This window comes from Xiphias gladius, chromosome 5 (assembly GCF_016859285.1).
Source record: "Xiphias gladius isolate SHS-SW01 ecotype Sanya breed wild chromosome 5, ASM1685928v1, whole genome shotgun sequence".
NCBI lineage: Eukaryota > Metazoa > Chordata > Actinopteri > Istiophoriformes > Xiphiidae > Xiphias > Xiphias gladius.
Window position 1 is genome coordinate 8829415 of NC_053404.1, and position 8096 is coordinate 8837510.

The 8096-nt window shown below is 44.3% G+C and overlaps 1 long non-coding RNA gene across 1 annotated transcript; it reads right to left on the minus strand.

Moving 5' to 3' along the window:
* Positions 1 to 3944: 3944 nt before the first annotated feature.
* LOC120789992 lies at positions 3945 to 7808 on the minus strand. The gene is made up of 4 exons (XR_005707487.1): positions 7582 to 7808; positions 5659 to 5789; positions 5118 to 5400; positions 3945 to 4150 (listed from the first exon to the last, which is right to left on the minus strand). It is a non-coding gene; the product is annotated as an uncharacterized LOC120789992 (long non-coding RNA).
* Positions 7809 to 8096: the final 288 nt, after the last annotated feature.

Here is an 8096-nt window from a genome sequence, read left to right on the forward strand (position 1 = left end):
CACTCATGCTCTGTTCTAATCTTTCCACCTATTTATCTGTCCTCTCTGCCCCTGTCTAAAAACATCTACATTTTTTGGCAATCCCTGTTCATTCACCACTCACCTGGCCTCAATCAACAGCCAAACTGTTGTATTCTGTCCTTGATGGTCTTGGGATTGTGGGAAATTGTGTTCATTAAAGTCCTGTAAAAACAGAAATATTACTGTACATTTTTAATATTACCATCCCCCTGTGAAAAGCACAACTTACTGTTGAGCAGGATTATGTTAAAAGGTTGCAGTTATATTAATTTGCATTATTGAAACAGTCAATGTGATTTTGAATTAGGTTTTATAACTTATGGAGCAGAATCTGGTTTTACCTTGGCTCTCCTTGCCAAAACATTATAACTAAAAAAGTAAATCAATAAGCAATAATAGATTTTGTGGTCAGATGAACTGCATTGATGGTAACTGGGATAAAGAAGATAAATGCTGTGTACTGTACTGTTCAATGGCACTGACATATGAGGCAAACTGAACCATGTTTACCAGCAGCAGTGACACAAAGTAACCATCAAAATCCCTCAAGACTTTTTATAAATGAATTATCTGTAAAGTAGGGCATGGAAAAACACTCTGTGATGCCCAGCAAAACATTTGACATCCCAGCCTGTGGTGTTTTGGAATGGCCTTCAGACTTTGCTTTGTTGCATTATACATCAACCCTTACCCTACATATTACATTTGCAATCCAGGGGCAAATATTTCCAATTGTGGGTGGGGGTACAGGGGGTGATTTCTGATTTCTATGCTCTACCAATTTGATACTAAAGCACTTGAGAGTCATCACTGGAGTGGCCGTAAGCTCCAGAGCAATTCAAAATTGTGTTCTCTCATTTCATATTACAGGAGCTCAAGTTTTTACTTTCATATGTATTTTCTCTACTGCACACACGCACAACACCCACACAGACAAATACACACACACAGATGTCTCATCCCAGCACTTTTTTAATGATACATTAAATGGTGTAAAGTTGCATCTTGCTCTGTGTGCACATGTATGCGTGTGTTCGTGTGTGTGTGTGTGTGTGTGTGTGTGTGTGTGTGTGTGTGTGTGTGTGTGTGCGTTTGAAGCAGGGTCCCTCCACCTGTGCTGGTTGGGAGTTAATCCGGTTACGTCCCAGGCTCGTCTCCACTGCTCAACAGTGTGGTTGAAGCTCAAAAGTGCCCCAGGGACGCAGTAAGGAGATGAGACCGGTTTGGCCCTCGTTACAGAAATTAGATGGATCACGGAGTAAACATAACCAGCTTTTTATATGATCTCCAGCTCAGAGCAGACATAGAGCAGAGAAGATAGAGGGAAGGGGGGGTTCCTCATCTAATTACTTCATGGGTCACTACTCCTGCAGGCAGATGTCAAAATCCAACACTTTCTGTTATGAGGATAGGACTAGAGAATGTGAGGGATAGAGTAGGGAGAGAGAGGATGGGTAGAGGGGGAGAGGGGAGAGTAATCAGGACAAGAAGAAGAATGAGATAGAAAAAGAGAAAAAAGAGAAAGAGGAGGTTCAGGAGGAGAATAAAATAGCAAATTGAAGAGAGTGGAGGATAGAAGAGTGACAGAGAACCAAAGGGAGCAAGGAGAAGAAGGGGCGTACAAGGCGATGGTGGATGGATTGGTAAATAGACTGTACTTGTATAGTGCCTTTCTAATGTTATCGACCACTCAAAGCACTTTACACTACAGGCCACATTCACACAGTGCTTTTTTCTAAACATACAGTGCTTTTTCTATCACTCACACACCGATAACACATCGGGGGCAATTTGGGGTCCAGTATCTTGCCCAAAACACACAGGCTGGAGGAGCCGGGAATTGAACCATGACCAGCCCTACCTCCTCTACCTCCTCCCCAATTGGAGGGATGTAACATGTTGTCAGGAAAGTGGGTGAATGTAGTGGTGATGACATACATTGGTTGTGGAGTAGCAGTGACCTAGGATGGCCTGTGTCTGGCGGGGAGGTAGTAGACAAACACAGGGACCTTGGGATTTGCTACATGCCCCGTGATTCATTGAAAAACCACTGACACCCAAGAGAAATGACAAAATGGCACTGCCATGTTGGGAGTTGTACTATACTCGTCAGTATCAGAGTGGTAATGCCTACATGGCAAAGTTCCAAATGATCTCTGGTTATCAAAGTACTAAGCAATCTCTCCATTTTCTTGTGAAAGTAAAATGTGTCCTTTACAAATCATTCTGTATGTCTACATGTATCATATCTGTCTACTTCCAAACTTTGCCACTGTTTTAGGAGAGGAGAAACGAAGATATCAGTCCAAAGCAACCATGCTGATCTTGCAAACACCTCCACACTTAAAAGAGAAGGTGTTTACGAATTGAGGGAAATCTTGAATATACTCTAAGGTAAGTTTTATTTGTTTAAAACACCTGCCTCATTAACAATGCCATTGTCTGTTTGAACTGGTTTGTAATGGAATCTAACTATTCAGTAAAATATGTAGGGAAAGTTAAATGATAGGCCTCATACTCATCTGAGGGCCTCTCTGAGGCCAGATTGAGGCTTATTTTGGTCTCAATGAATATGTCTCACGCCCCTCAGTAGAGCTGGCATGCCCCCAGGTCCCACTGATTTCTTGGCTGCCTCTGTCAAAACTAGGCACATTTCTGGCCTCTAGGAGACATATACTACAGAAAACACACTCTCACCCACACTCATACACATACATAGCACCATGTTTATTTTTTTGTAGCTGTAGACATGGCAACTGACCTCTGCCACCTCGCACGTGCAGATGGACAGCATTTGAAAAAAAAAGGATAGATAGATAAATAGATAGATAGATAGAGAGAGAGATAGAAGAAGAAGAAAGAAGCTAAAGGTACAAACAGATGGAGATTCCTTTGGCAATTACTTCAACCTCCTCTTTGTCACACACAAACACACACGGCCAAAATAGCACACAGAGCTAAGAGCCAACAATGTGTCCTTGTTTTAAGAAGGCTTTCTTATTAAATCAAATATCAGGGCTGTCTTTCAAGCAAGCCTTTGTCTGCAGCTCACTCATCTCTGGCCTCTTGGCCTCTGACGGCCTCTGCATGAGTGTTAATAGGACCCACTGACATTCCTGGATTAACATATACTAAGGGGTTAAATGAAAATGCCATTATCATGGTTTAAGAGTGAAAGCGGTCCATGGGATGTTATGCTTCCCACTTGAGGCTATGAATGGCTAACAGTAAATAGCACTTCATAATGGAAGCACGCTTCATTGACAGTGTCTCTCAAATCTTGAAAATCTCTTGAAAAGCTGTTGAAGTTGAACAGCCTGAACCTAAGCAGGTTGTTTATACTGTGAGGAGTCTACAACTTATCACTGGTTAGTAAAACACAATAGCGAATCAGTGTTTTGAATGATTTTACTTATGTTGCTCTGAGTTGGATTTTAAGGGTTGTTTGTGAAGATACAATACACTAAATAACCACTAAAACTATAATATTACCATGAAACAACAACAAGTAAAAGGCAACTATAAAACATTTAAGGCTCCTAAATTGTCCTAAAAAAAGTTTTCTAAATTAAAAAAATCACAATGTCCATGATACTCAGGAGTGAGGATTGATTGCTGGCCTACTCCAATGTCCTCCGGTGACGCTGGCCTTTTGCTGTGTGTGCAGGGCTTCCCAACTGGCTCATACTCTGCCTGCGGCTGTCTCCTTCTAAACCTCCAGCTCCACTGGTGCACTTAACAGGGAAAATCCTGGTAGTAATTTGTCCCCCACATAACCACCCACTTGAGCCCCAGAGTACAGTTGATTCCAATACTCACATGACCAGGCAGAGCTCTGACCTCTACCCGACTCCTGTAATGCACCTCAGTACTCTGGGTGATGGCTTCTATTGGTGGCGGGCCACCTGTAGTCACTGTGGCCCCCCATTTCTCCTTCCATTATCTGTTGCACTCTCACCCTGTTCTTTCTTATACCGCTCCAGCCCACTGACGTCTTCTCCAGTCATTCTTGTGTTGTGTTGCTTGCCTCTGTCTTTGTTTCCTTGTAATGGAGGTCTGTTCCCTCCTCCCAGCCACAGCATTGGTTTGTGTGGCTACACTCTCATGCCGTATTGGTTAAAAGCAATGTCTGTCAAAAGGTAAAAGCTCAATCAGTTGCAGGTATTTAGTGGTAGTCAGGTCATATGCCCAGCGGAACTCATAAAATGCATAAAACGTTAAGCAACAGTACATTTCAAACTAAAAGCATGTAAATAAAACCAAGCACAGCAATAACATCATAATATAAACGATAAATATAAGGAAACAAATAAAACAAATACTTCCATCATGTGACATCCCCCCACTCTTTAATTGTTGGCAGTCTCTGCAACACGAGATAAGTCAATTAGTCTCTGTAATGAACTCGTGGTTGGCAAAGATTTGTCCTTGTCAGGCATCATGGAGTAACCTCTAGTTCCTAAATTTGAGAAGCTACTGCAGCAGGTATAAGGCCCTAGAACACTGGTTCCATGAGTCTCTGGGTCTCTGCAGCCCGTTTGCTGGTTGGTGGCGAAACCTCTGCTGGCTGAGCCGTACACACCCTCAGTCCATTCCTATGCGCAGTTTCTTCATGGACACTCTTCTGTGGCTGTACCCTGTCCACCAACCCTGTGTTCCCCACCTGCTCTCTTGTCAGAGTGTTGTTTGTATTCAGAGGCTGTATTACCCATTTTTTGGTTGGCAGTGCTGTATGCTGGTGAAAGTGTCTGCTGGTGGTCTTGTACCCACCCACCTAGAGTGTGCCACAGCTGCTGAGGGCCCACACCTAATCCTACATCTACAGGGAGTTGCAGATGTCACCAAAACATGCAGTGAATTTTTAGTGCATGAAAAGATGTTTGGCAGTCAGGGGACTTCTGTACTTTTCGAGTCTCTGACTTATTATCAGCTGGAATGCCTGTTAACAGTTTATTCAGGGGACTCGCAATTTTAGCAAAACCAGAAACAAAACGTCTGTAGTAGCCAGCTAGTCCTAAAAAGGCTCGCACATGCCCTATGGTGGAAGGGACTGGCCAGTCAAGTACATCTGAGATGTTATACAGGTCAGGTCTTACCTTATTCTGGTCCAGCACATGCCCAAGAACTTCACCTAGCAGCTGCAGTTTCAACCCATGCTGCCACAGCTTTTTGAACACCTTATATCTAAATGCTGCAGGTGACAGGAGTAATCAGGTGAGTGGATGACAATATCACCCAAGTCATCAGTAAGGACCAGTGGTGTGGTAAAGGCAGTTTTCTCTGTCTTGGGGATCCATCTTGACCTGCCAGTAGCTGCTAGCCAGGCCAAGGGTAGAAAACCACTCCGCTCAGGTCAGGCCAGTAAGAGTGTCTTTGATCCTGGGCAAGGAAAAAGCATCTTTATGGGTTACAGCATTCAGTTTTCTGTAATCCACACAAAATCTCCAGCTACCTTCCTTCTTCCTCAACAAAACTATAGGTGCAGCCCATGGGCTACAGCTCTTCCTAATGCATATCTGTGGGTATTCAATTCAATTCATTTTTATTTATATAGCGCCAAATCATAAAAGAGATTATCTCAGGGCACAGAGTAGGATCTTCATCTCTTTGTACATAAGAGGGGGAAGAGGTTGATACCTCTCCCTGTTGGGTGCTGTATCGCCAGGCTGGATAGGGTGCTGTACCAGGTCCATCCGCACAAAATCCTCATCATGTTTTGCAAACCCTTTTTCCCATTTGAGCAGCAGTGTGTGCAGCTCCTCCTGTTACTGTTCAGAGAAATCAGATCTGTTAGTCGAGCCACTCACCTCCTTTGGTAGCTCCTGGTTTCCACGGACAGCTGTAGCATTTACCCAGGCCACCTCAAAAACACAGTCATCCTCAAGGGACAGGCTCAGGTAAGATCCATGCAAATCAGCTTTGTCTACATTGTACAGACTACCCATCCTCTGGTAGCACTAGGGATGTGCGTACCCCACAAAATGAGTAAGCACTAGGGATGTGCGTACCCCACATCCCTAGTGTCTAGTGTCCTAGTCATCCTTACCACTGCAAGTGTCCTACTGACCCCCCCCCACTATCAGGCAGTGCTTCAACCAGGGCACATTAGTCTGTTCCTCCCAGGTCCATCCAAACTCAGCCCCACACCAGCATCTCACCGTTGTGTCGGCTGACTAGTCGCACATATCCAAGCAGCCTGTACTCTGTCATGGCGGCCTCAACACATCGCCGGGTTGAAAGGGCGTCCATCTAAACTCTCAACTATCTTAAATGCTCTCTCTCCACAGCAGTTGAGACACTTAAAGAGGGCATCCCAGCAGGCATTTACAACATTCATACCTATAATGAGCAGGTGTGTCCATTATTCATCCTTAACTATCACAACGCCCCTCCCAGGTATCTTAATACCTTCTACTTCAAGATCTAACACAGCAAAGCTAGTGTAAGGAATCTCAAGGCCGTTGGCTGCTCTAACCAAACACTACAGGGGCCTTCCCAAACTTAGTCTTGGTGAAATGCTTATCTAATAAACTCTGTTGCATTAATCTGACTTGAGACCCCTCACTAAAAAGTCCTTGCAGTTCAACTCCCTCAATGGCTACCCGTATCGGACATGGCTAATAAATGCTTCAGTGGCCCTCAAATCATCTGTTGGATTACCAAACCCTGCCCCTCAGACCTCAGCAGCAGGGATGGCTGGTTTGCAGCTGACTGGGAGGCAGCTAGCCTTCTACAAAACTTGACAATATGCCCTGCTTGTCTACATTGGTGACAGATAAGCCTACCTTGCTCATCCCAGTCATTAGCATCCAAGACTAGTCACCGTCGCTCCCTCCTAGGTTGTGATGGGGGTTCAGGGTACAGCGGTAGCTAACTGAAGGAGTGGTTTGATTTCTCTTATCAATTCCTTTTCATATGTGATTTCACATTCTCCATAATTTCTTGCTTCAGTCTCTCTCCAATCGGCTTCCTGCAACAGTTTGGGGGGAAATGTGAATTTTTCATGTTGTGTTGTAAGCACGTTTTGAGTTTCCATTGCTCCGCATCCAGCAGTAATGCCTCCTGGCATATTGCAGCAAAATCTTCATCTGAGTCACGGCATGCATTGACTTTCAGGGTCTTAGCCAGGGGACCGTAACGCAGCCCCAGCAGCAGCTGGTCTGAAAAGGAAACATTGTAGGGGACATTGTCTGGGTCGTGCCACTGCAACCTGCAATATAGCTCTCCCAACCTCAGGATGAATGGTGGTACTATCTCGCTTGGTTCCTGTACGCTGCTAAAGAATTGGAGTTCAATCTCCATAAAGAGAATCCAAAAACAAACAAAAAAAGAAATTGCACACCTCATTTCTTTCATTATCCTCAAGAACAGTAACCTGGTGTTCAGCTTCCCCAGCTAGTGCTCGACTTTATATTGTCTTTCCTAGCGTCTGCTAATTCCTGTGAACCCGGCAATCCTTGCATTTGTTCTTTCCGATCATGATATTTTAAGTCATCACCTGGTCCTTTAACACAAAACCACCCACTTGAGCCCCAGAGTACAGTTGATTTCAATACTAACATGAGCGGGTACAGCTCTGAACTCTGCCCGACACCTGTGATGTGCTGCAGTACTCTGGGTGATGGCATTTTTTGGTGGCGGGCCACCTATAGTCACTGTAACAGCTGCTTTGGATGTCGGTCTCTCCTTCTCCTTCCAATATCTGCTGCACTCTCATCCCGTTCTCTCCAAAACCGCTCCAGCCCGCTGCTATCTTCCCCAGCCGTTCTTGTGTTGTGTTGCTTGCCTCTGTCTTTGTTTCTCTGTAATGGAGGTCTGTTCCCTCCTCCAAGCCACACCATTGGTTCATGCGGCTACACTCTCATGCCCAATTGGTTAAAAGCAATGTCTGTCAAAAGTTAAGCGCTCAATCAGGTGCAGGTATTTAGTGGTAGTCAGGTCATATGCCCAGCGGAGGGAAGTTAACATGCATAAAACGTTAAGTAACAGTACATTTCAAACTAAATTCATTCAAATAAAATCAAGCACAGCAATAACACAATGTAAAACACAATATATAAAACCATGCAATATAA